The sequence below is a fragment of the Aulonocara sp. 'chitande type north' Nkhata Bay genome, linkage group LG4, assembly GCF_057382095.1.
Source record: "Aulonocara sp. 'chitande type north' Nkhata Bay isolate Kocher_YH1m ecotype deep benthic linkage group LG4, A_spYH_male_GT1.1, whole genome shotgun sequence".
Taxonomy (NCBI): domain Eukaryota; kingdom Metazoa; phylum Chordata; class Actinopteri; order Cichliformes; family Cichlidae; genus Aulonocara; species Aulonocara sp. 'chitande type north' Nkhata Bay.
The window spans coordinates 32,303,691-32,313,240 of record NC_141347.1 but is presented as its reverse complement, the minus strand read 5'-3'; the positions used below and the strand labels follow the sequence as shown (position 1 = coordinate 32,313,240).

General features: G+C 38.4%; 1 protein-coding gene across 4 annotated transcripts in view; it reads left to right on the top strand.

The window, feature by feature from the left end:
* The first annotated feature begins 778 nt into the window (after positions 1-778).
* spop (speckle type BTB/POZ protein) overlaps positions 779-9,550 on the top strand; it is a 99,133-nt gene continuing 90,361 nt past the window's right edge. For 3 of the 4 annotated variants that reach the window (XM_086289958.1, XM_086289961.1, XM_086289959.1), the window contains exon 1: positions 806-889. The gene's annotated coding sequence lies outside the window, so the exon portion shown is untranslated. Of the gene's footprint in view, positions 890-9,550 lie in introns of all 4 variants that reach the window. The other variant, XM_086289960.1, reaches the window with a different exon arrangement.

The window sequence follows — 9,550 nt, the reverse complement described above, 5'->3', positions numbered from 1 at the left end:
TATATTTGTTGTACAGAATGTGACTTCTGAAATACTTAAAGGGTTTTGTCATATTGTGTTAAGTTTTTGGAATTTCACACATAATATCACAAATCTTTTACTTTTTTTTTTATTATTTTTTGATTTTACAACTAATAATATAATGAATCTCACACATCAGTGCATATAAAATATATGACATCCATAGAAACTTAATCTAATGTGACTATAAGTATTTATATATACTACACAGAAAATATTAGCTATAGCAATGATATAACGTGTGAGGACAAAAGAGCTTGTTGTCTCAAAATGCACTCATGGTTTCTGCCTGATGGTTTAATAATAATCTGGAGATAAAGGATTACAATCCTTGATGGTTTGATTCAGCAATCTCTGGTTTCTCAATTAACAATTATTTTAAAATATCCTCTCTTCTTTTCTTATTCTGGTTATAATTAAGGGCCACTAAATTATTTTGAGGTCAAGGGAAAAGCTCCTTGTTTGAAATACTTTGAATTTAGAGCAACTCAGACTACAAACCTTTTACCATAACTCAGTGAATTTCTTATCTGAGGCTTATTCTTATTATGTGCCCTTTGCTTTCTTTTAATTCTTATCTTAAAAAACGAAAAGAAATTCCTACAGCTAAACCAAACAAAATAAAGAAAATGTAGTTTGTCTACGAGTGATAGTAAATGTGCTAGTCTACTGATTTTGATGACAGACAGCTGCTCGTAATTAAATAGGAAATTTGTATATTCCCGTAACACCCAGAGTCAAAACCAAAACAATCCCAGCATGGCCAGTCGCTTATTGGGCGTTCGGACACGTCACAGTCTAACCCGGAAGTGCAGTGACAGCTCTTGTCAAAAATCCTTCATCTCTTTCGTTCAAGTGCGAAACAAAGGTGAGTTTTAAAGATGTAAAATGAGCTCTTCATATGCCTGTTATTTACGAATTTTATTGATTCCTTTATGGTAAAGTGCGTTTAAAGTTTGGCCGTAATTTAACGCTGGAAGCACTTTTACAGAGCTTCAATATTAGCCGCTAGCTGGCTATTGTTAGCAGGTAGGTAGCGGCTCGGGACTTATTTATACTGTTTCCGTTTCTGATTCACTTTTCCGCGGATTGTTTTGTGCAATTTTATGCCATGACTGTCACGTCTGGGTTGTCACGGCAAGAGTTATCAGTCTGAACGTTTCCACATGGATATGCAAAATAATGAGACCCATGTTAGAAAAAAAACATGTTATGCTTCATCATGCCTCAGTATCCTGCCAAATAGTGACCACGGCTTCTCCCCTCTGTTGCTTCCCAATGCGCAGTGCAGGACAGCTGCAGGTTTCAGTCTGCCAGAAAGCATCTGAAAAGAGAGAGTCAAGCAGAAAGGCTACTGCAATGCAGGCTGTAGTACCTCTGCACGGTGGCTGGGGAAAAAACTGGTGACTTTTAGATAAAGTAATGAACTCAAAGTTCTATGAATAACTTTTTTTGTGATATCCAAATTCAAGGATCTAACCCACAACTATTTAAATGAAATATGGAATGGCAAACATTTGGTACTGGAGCTACAAAAACTAGTAGTTTGTTGGTTTATGAAAAAATAAATAAAAAAATCAGAAAACGTCTTTAAGATTTCAGTAGACCTTATAGAAACCCCTAGGGGGAATTTGGCTTTTATTAAAATGAGAGAAGACTTTATCTTTTGCTTTGTTCAATTTAATGTTTTTTTTTTTTTTTTTTTTTAGTTTAGCTGATACATATAGACCAAGTTTAATTAAAAAATAATGATCAGATTAATCAGTAATAGCAATAACTGTTGCAGTCATTAGAGTTGGATGACTGAACAAATATCTACTGCTAATTGGCCAAGTCCATTGCCATTGGAGGAAGGCGGGGATTCTTTTCTTTTTTTGTGAATTTTGTTATTTAATTTAGTAGCCTGCTTCTTTCATAATTATTAACTTGTGCAGCTCCATTGAAACCAAGTACTAATAGGAACTACCAGATGGATTTGTGCTGACGCTAGTACATGCCAGTGCTACGGTATTGTTTGGGCTGCAGAAAGGCAAGAAACAGGTAATTTTAGCCCATTGCTCAGTGTTTGGCATCATAATATCTCGTACATAATTGAAATATGAGTTAATAGATATTATCGCTGTGAAATAAACATGATCAAATGCTTTCATAGCGTTTCATAGGTGCATACCTGCTAAAAACATGACATTTAAGTCCGTTGCTTGTTGGTTGCTAGGCAACCTTTGATATCTGATAAAGGTAAGAGCCTTCAGGGGTCCAAAGCTGTGTCCATACTGGAAGCGTTGTGATGACTAGAGACCATAGAAAGGGAAGGAAATTTTGCAACTTTAGTGACTACAGGCAAAATAACCTGGTTTCAACTTTTCTGGAGTTCTAGGCGAGCGACGGACAGCATTATCAAAAAGAGCAGAGGATACCTTTGACTGGCATATGACCTGGTGGTAAATACATTAGTGGGTTACCTAGGCAACTAGAGCCTGGAATGTCTGTCAGGGACGAGCAGTCGGCTTCAAAGTGATGCAAATTGCTTCCAGTGTGGACAGAGCTCAAGATTTACTAGTGTGCCAAGTTTAGCTCCTTGGGCTCTGATAATGTGGGTGTAGTGCATTATGGTGTATTATATTTATGTATGTTTTATATTAAGATTCTCCTGTAGAATCTGGGAGTAAGAAGTCTGTTGTGAGAGTAGTGTGCATGTGGTAGCGAACCTGGCGAGGTGGAGGTATGCACTGAAGAGAAGAGGAATGAAAGTCAGTAGAAGCACGACAGAATGTGTATGAATGAGAAGGACACAGGTATATCGGTGAAGGTGGAAGAGTTTAAATGGGTGCCTGAGGTGATTTGTGACAGAAGGACGTCAGCAAAAGTGAAAGAAAGGGTGGCAGAGTTGATGAAACTCAGATTTTCACTGGGAGTACCCAGGATGGACAGGACTCGAAATAATTACTTCAGAGGGACAGCTCAGGTTGAGCTCTTTGGAGACAAAGTCAGAGAGGCAATGCTAAGATGGTTTGAACATGTGCAGAAGAGAGATCGGGGATGTATTTGAAAAAGGATGTTCAAGATGGAGTTGCCAGGAAGACCACAGAGATCATTTATGGATGAAGTGAAGGAGGACATGCAGAGGGTTGGTGACAGAGTAGAATACTAGGGATTGGGTGAGATGGATGCAGATGATCTACTATGACAACTCCATAAAGGGAGCAGCCAAAAGAAGAAGTAAAATTCTTGTTGCACCATGTTCCCAATGGAACAAAACAAGACAGTTACTGTGCTAAGTGACACTGGACTTAAATTGGTGCTAAATGTCAATTCACCTTTGAGATCTAGACCAAAATGTGTGGTTGTGGACCCTGATCATTTGTTTCTATTAAGAGGCTTAAGGGTTTCTCATCCTGTTGCCTTGTAAAGGCCCTTCTTCTTGCTGGATTCATGTTTTAAAACCCAAAACTCACTATTGTGGCTATAAGGACACCAAAAGCTGTTTTTTACACATCATGCTGGAATAAATGACCAGATCTAACAGTGCATCCTTAAAATAATTAGGTGGCCATCTGAAAGGGCAGGTAAACATGTCTCATTTCGTATTTTCTATTAGTGATGTGACAAAAGTTGGTGGAACACTTTTTTGCAAAGCTGAATTTCCTAGTAAAAGATCTGCTAAGTGCTTGCTAAAAATTCAGCTGGTTTGTCCCACAGAGTTTTCTGCTCAGCTGTGCTGCGATTGTATGCATGAGCAAAGGGCATGTGGGAGTTCAGAAATGCTCTGAATGGGAGTTTGGATTGATTCAGAAGATTCCATGGTGAACAAATTTGAATCCCAAAAGATAACTCTTTGACTGGCTTAGCATTTTTCTCATTTTATCTTCTTAAACCGTGACACATCCACACATTCTTCACATATCTGTTGGTAAAGACAGATTCTTGATGTACAAGTTCGTGACTTGTTTTGGTGTGCAGGGAAATTGAATTTTTTATTAAACTGCAGCTCATTGCACAAAATAAAATACTGACTTCGTTCCTCAAGCTTACAATACGGTCGAACTATGCAGATTCAGGATCTGAATTTCAACATCCAGTCAGTTTTGTGTAACAGCTGTTGGCACTTAAGTCACAGTTGTCTAGCTGTGACTGTAAAAGATGTGATGTCACATCATTGTTTTTATTGTGTTGGTATGGAAGTGTTTTGTTCACTCTCCGGACATTGTTGTGTCTGTCAGAAAAGGAAGTGGATACAAACTGGTAAACTTTCGGTTCATATTCTGAATGCAGGTGAACTAATCTACTGTTTAAGAACAGGACTAATGAAACTAACAGTGTAGTTTTGGTAGATATTTCAATATGACATATAAGGAAAGCAGTAGATGTATAAATGAAATCAACCAGGTGTCCAGTCCAATTTCTTTGCTAGTTTAATGGCCCTTTAGTCATAAATATTTTTTTGTTGTAACTTTTTAAACCAATTTCAATTAAAATAAAACCATTTTGATTAAAATAAATAAAGTAAAACATTTTTTTTATTTCATGTGTCCCATTAAAAAAAAAACAAACCAAACAAAAACAAAAAAAACCAAACAAAAAAAGTTTTGCTTTCACTGTGGTGCAGCGGCCTCAGTCTGTCTTTAGCCACCACTCTGTGGTCTTGAGCAATGTCCTTTCCAATTTGATTGGTTACATTTCACAAGTAATAGCCTGTTAATGCTGAAGGCCACTTTGCCACAGACAGGCACAGAGGAGCAGCTTTTCAGAGTTTTGAAGGTATAACAGATATTTCCCAAGTTGCAATAAACACAATAATCCTATGATTTATTTCTTTGAAGACAAGCACTCTGTTTTCCAGTTACATTGACTGATTAAAGCACTTTATTACAGTAATCATACAGTTCACTCAAATGTGATGCTAGAGCTTTACTGTATGAATCGGTAGCATAAATATACTTTTATTTTAATTACAAATAATTAGTAATGTTTTTGAGTCTAAACAAAAAAAAAACCCCAAAACAACAAAAGAAAACCAAATAGGTTCCTTAGTCACATGGTTTTGGGTTATAAAAATTGTTTTAATTATACCTTTTCTTATAGTTAGCTGTGAATGCTCAGTGAATATATGCATGCAATGAAGCTAGCATTTGGTTGAGATCATTATGTTATTACTATTGTAAATGTTCTTTTTATATTTTTTCCACTAGTATGCATGATATAATAGGATATAATGACTGTTAATTTAAACATATAGGTAATTGTGACTTTGTTGTGCCAGCGTCAGTCTTTCTTCACTTTTAGGCCAGCAGTTGTTTTTATTTTTTATTTATTTATTTATTTTTTAAATCTGTACTAGGAAATTTATTATTTTTCCACAGTTCTTCAAAAGCCATTTAAAAAAAACAAACAAAAAAAACCTAAAACCTGCAGTGGTTGAATTTATAAACACAAACTTATGTTTTTGTTTCTTGTTTGTGTGTGTGTGTGGGGTTTTTTTTTATTTTTTTTTTATTTTTATTTTTTATAAATCTGAGTGAACTGCCCAAATAAATTCTATGTAAGAGGAACACGGATCAGGCTGTTAACAAGATCAGTTTGGAGGGGACAGGCCAGATGCTGTGTTTCATATTGCTGAGCTGTATGCATCAAAAGTGGTTATTAGACAGGTGGCCTTTCCATAGACTTCCACCTGGCAGCTGGCAGATAGGCACACTTTTTCCTTTTGTATCTAGCTGTGTGTGTGTGTGTGGACTGAGACCACTTGTCTTGATTTAAAAGTGCCTTTCTGGCTTCTCGTATTCCTCAAATTTAAACTCTTACAGTGATGTGTCGCGCTCTCCCTCTAGTTGACTGTGTCCATTCAGCTCGCTGCTGTATATTAAACTATTCAACCACTCTGTTAGATGTTCTTTACACACAAGCGCCCAGCTGCAAAGAGCCCCCCGCCCCTTCATATACTACAAGATGCAGCCATTTGGTTTATTTACGGGTGGTGCTTCTGTAACTGCTGGGAATAGGCCAAGAGCCAATCGAAGCACACGGTGGAGGCCAGGCTAATAGAATCTGACAGGAATGGAGTCATAGAGGCCGCTCAGGCATCGTAAAGCTGTCGCTGTTTAAGCCCCTAAATTTGTCGCTATTACCTGCTTGCCTCTCTCTTTACATGGGCAAAGAGTGCACCCGTGTTCCTGAGTTTGAGACGATGTTGTTACTCATCTTTGCTCATTTCAACACCAAATGAGTACGTCGGTGTGTGCGCACATGCTTGTGTATTTTCAGGGTCAAATGCAGAGCGCATTGAAAAATGGATCAATGATATACTATCCACTATATAATGTCAAGTAAAAAGTGAATTACTGCAGAATGTGGTGGACCTTAACAAACAAATGTTTCAGCACTGCACCATTTCTCCATCAGGCTCAGACTGTATCCTATGTTTTCAGATTTGTATTTTTATTTGCTCTTCTGAGAATTCCTTTCTTGGTGTGTGCAGCAGTGGGAGATGTCAAGATGTGTGAATTTGTTTGGAGTGTAACAGTGTAAAATGCTACACCGGTCAGTACATCAATACTAGTCGGTAAGGAAATTGGGTGTTACTGAAAATCTTTAATATGTCAGAATTGAAGATTTTATCCCACTAATGAGCCTGATTAAAAGAACATTCACAAATTCCTCTAAAACCAGGCCCATACTGTCCAGTCTTCTGAGCTGTGTCGCTGGATCGATTTCAAAAAGTATTGGCTGATCACATCACAGCATACAGCTTTGATACTTCTTGTTCTGGCTTCGTGAAAAGCTGAAGTGATTTCTTTTAAAGGAAAAACTAAGGTAATGAAATCCATATATGAACATCATATTCAAATTACTCATTCGGTTGACTCATTCGATGCTGTTAGCTTAATGTTTATTTAAATGTTTTGAAAACATGAAGTTGTTGATATAAACACAGGCAGTGGTGTAATGTACGAGTTTCAAATGGCACGCCATTTGATTAAAAAAAATTTCCTTTTGGTTGTAGTTTAGATTTTCTATCCTGCAATGCTACTCCTAAGGACAATTTGCATATGCACGGCACTACTAAGACATAATTGATATAGGCATTCAAAAATGTCTCAGATTGGACCTTTTTTAGATGCAACATGCGAAGAAGCTCATTTCTCATATTGCTGATCGCTTGTGAGGGAAGGCAACAAGTATTGAATTAGTTTGCATGAGAGGAGGGAAATTGAAATATGGATTGGGGTCGCAAATGCCTGCCAGTGCTTTGGCTGTTTCGGATATGGAGGATGAAATGTATTTCTTTGTGTATGTGCGTGTCAGTGTGTGACTGATGCAGACAGAGCCGGCATCGAATGGTTTTCCACCTCTCTTGCATGAAGCTATTTTCCAATAACAAGTAGAGAGCAGAAGTGACACAGATGAAGTGAATGTTTTAAGAGGAAAAGTAATCTTAAAGACAAGCCAAGTCATTCCTCACTCTAATCCCTTTGCTTCTCCTGCATTACTGCTTCTGTCTTGAAGCCAGATCCCAGCCAGGTCTCTCACCATCTGCCATATAGATGTATTTAAATCATGCATGCATGCTGACTTTGGACCTGTGATTTGAACTGGCCAGGTCCCCGGTCTCTGCTAGACTGCTCAGCAAAACACATGACCCAGGAAAGCTGTATGAATATAAATGAATGACAACACAGTTGGTTAAAAGCGCCATTGCCCAAAAGTCAGATTCAGTTTTGCTGATACACTGGCATTAGATTGTGGGAAAACAGCGACCCATCCAAATACTCTGAACATCAGATCCAACTTTTTTAAAGCTCCAACAGTGTTTGGCATTTAAAATTCATATCACTTGTAGGTGAAATGTTAAAAGAAATTAAGAGAAGACTGGTTCAAATAAAACAGTTCAGGGACGTTTTAAAAAATGTATCTAAGTTATCATGTTGGTGTTCCAGGATAAGAGTGAACCACCTCTGTAGCACTAAATAAACCCAGGGTTAAATCTCAAGTTACCTCACTAAGCCCATAGTACACAGTACAGGCCTCAGCAGTGAATAAATAGATGTCGTGATGCATCTCAAGTCACGATATAGTCATTATAATAGGCAGTGCATTGTTACGGTGTGCCATTGGAAGTTACTCTGTGAGGCCCACCTTTTAATATCTCAAAAGTGTACAAGGTAAGGGCAGTGGTATTCACTTTTGTCAAGAAATAGCTTTTCTGTTTCACCTTACAGATCGATCGATTCGTGATGTCAATGGAAAAAACATTTCTTTTAGGAGAAATGTGAAAGATGTAAAAATGTGACGGTAACGACCTCTCCGTCGCGAGAAGCCTAATAATAAACAGTTTTCATTTAACAGAAGTTTGGGGGGTGGGGGGAAGGAGTTCCACATCAAAGGTGGGGAATGGAAAAGAGAGAGGACAGAAATGGGCAGAGAAAGAGTAAGAATCGTGACTGTGAAATCGATAGTTCATACTGTTCTGAAATTGAGGGGTTGTGTGTTTTTTTTTTTTTTTTTTTTTTTTTTTTTTTTTTTTTTTTTTTTTTTCTTTCTCCTCAGAAACTGTGTATATATGGTGAAATATGAAATAGCCTTAGTGGAGGCCCCTCATGTAAGCAGCAGTATTGATTTCCACAGACCTGGTCCAATTTTGGTACCACAAGTTTTTTTTTTTTTTTCTCCCGCTGCCCTTTTTAAAGGACTAGAGCGACTCTGGTGGGGCAACGTTATAGAAAAGCACCTGACTCTGCCTCATCTCCTCATACCCGAATGGCCAAGCTGTTTTTGCAACCAAAGCCACGACGAGAAAAGAGTCAAGGAAATTTCTACAGTTTCCAGAGTCTCTCTGAGGACACAGCTGCAGGATGGAAGATTTCCCCTGTTGGCAGTTCCTGTTAAGAGATTCACTAGCATTACAACATGAAGAGAAAATAATCCTTTCTCTTCGTGTGTCTGTGCACGCGTGTGTCTGTGCACGCGTGTGTGCGTGCGCGCTTGTGTGTCTTTCTATTGGCAAGTGGCTCTGAGAGAAAGCGTGTGGCCGAGTGGACTGACAGACTTTGTGTACGATATAGACTGGCTTCTTACGTCTGTAAGTGTGTTTTGTTACTGAACAGAGGGAGGGGGAGTCACATGAGTGTCTGCTCAGCTGCAGCTTGCGTTGAGGTGTATTCACACATATCCCCCACAGTTTAGCAGTTACTGCGAGCAGCCAGACATTAGTGGTGAAATTGCAGCTGTTTTAAAGCCTTTATTGCAGTAGGATTTACAGGGTAAAATGGTCTGTAATTCTTAGCCTGTGCTCCCGCTGCGATGTCCCTGCTGCTGACGCTGCTTTCATACTTCCCTATCTGGCTTCATAAGGAAAAGCGACTGGAGGGTATCAGCTCCCGGAACAATATAGGACATTTTTCCTCCCCTCTTCTCCTGAGATTCAAAAAAGTTTGAAGGCAAAGAAACAAAGCCTTTGCCTCTTACTCTTTTTCTTCCCCTTTCCTTCCTTTGCAGTCACCATGTGTCCCATCTCTTCTTCCCCTTTCCTCTC